This window comes from Teleopsis dalmanni, chromosome 1, assembly GCF_002237135.1.
Source record: "Teleopsis dalmanni isolate 2A chromosome 1, ASM223713v2, whole genome shotgun sequence".
Taxonomy (NCBI): Eukaryota; Metazoa; Arthropoda; class Insecta; order Diptera; family Diopsidae; genus Teleopsis; species Teleopsis dalmanni.
The window spans coordinates 148,428,088-148,429,381 of NC_051846.1; positions in this window are offsets into that span (position 1 = coordinate 148,428,088).

Genomic DNA, 1,294 nt, shown 5'->3' on the forward strand with positions numbered 1-1,294 from the left:
TTTAATCCCTTTTTTGTGGCAAATTATGAGTTGTTGTAGAGTTGTTGCAGAGATGTTATCGTAACTTTTGATAGTTGAAATAACCCAACAACACTAGTAACAATAGTCCATGTTGATTGCACTTTTACATATTTCGTGGAATTTGCATAAAATTAATTTATTATTTGTGCTGGCTCGCGTATAATACATAAATGCTCTATTAAATCCTTTATCAAGGACATTTTGCGCGTGCAGACATCCATTATTTATATAAAAATTTTTGCCTGCATTATTTCATATGTTAACATGCAAAATAATGAAAAAACAAAACTTTAAGGGTTTTGTTTTTTATGTTTTGAATATGTTGCAAAAATAGTTGAACCCAAGGGGAATGCAATTAAAATAATTATTTAACGATGGGTGCCCTACAATTCTTATTTGATCAAAGCCATTTTATAATTGTAATTTCAAAAATTTTAATTATTGTTAGATATTGATTACAGTGGGACATATTGTAAATTTTCACTTCGTTTGTGAACGGTATATAACACCTAGATTGCAATTAATTAAACTACATATAAGGAATATCACAACGTAAGTGTAATTATTAAGATTAAAACAATTTAAATTAATTAGTTTTCGAGCAAAGCATAAAAATGCCATCTAATAGCACTTTCTTAAAGTGAGCTCATAAGTAATCTATATAAGGAATACCTGAGCATATCATATAATTGTACATAATTTTAATATAATTTAAAGAACTATATAGTAATTGCAGCGTTCCCCATTATTGCCTTATTCGCAAGAAATTATTTCATACCGATACTATTTTAAATCTAAAATCAATTATTGGATTGATTTTTGCTTAAAGGTAGTATATTTTAACCTATTCGTCAGTACTTTCAGTTACTTTTAAATTGTTTATATATTTGCTATAACTGTTGGTGTGGCTTATTTAAAATCGGTAGGGCGAAACATATCTGTATTTCTAATAAAATAAAAGATATCTTAAATGTGTGTTTAATATTTTTATGAATGTAATGAAAATACTGTGTTCAGACAAATTTCCTTAATTTCGTAAAAAATGCGAAATCTAAGATTAATTCGAGTGATTACATAAATTCCTGACAAATTAAGGAAAATTATATGTTTTTTTTGTATTAATTACAATTAAAACGACTACACTTGTAAAATTACATGTCCAATTACCGTTAGTAGCTGGATTTTACAAGATTATTATAAAAGTATAAACGAGGCATCATAATTGTTTATTTGATTTAGTGGATTTCAGGTATTAAATTATTATTTTCATTCT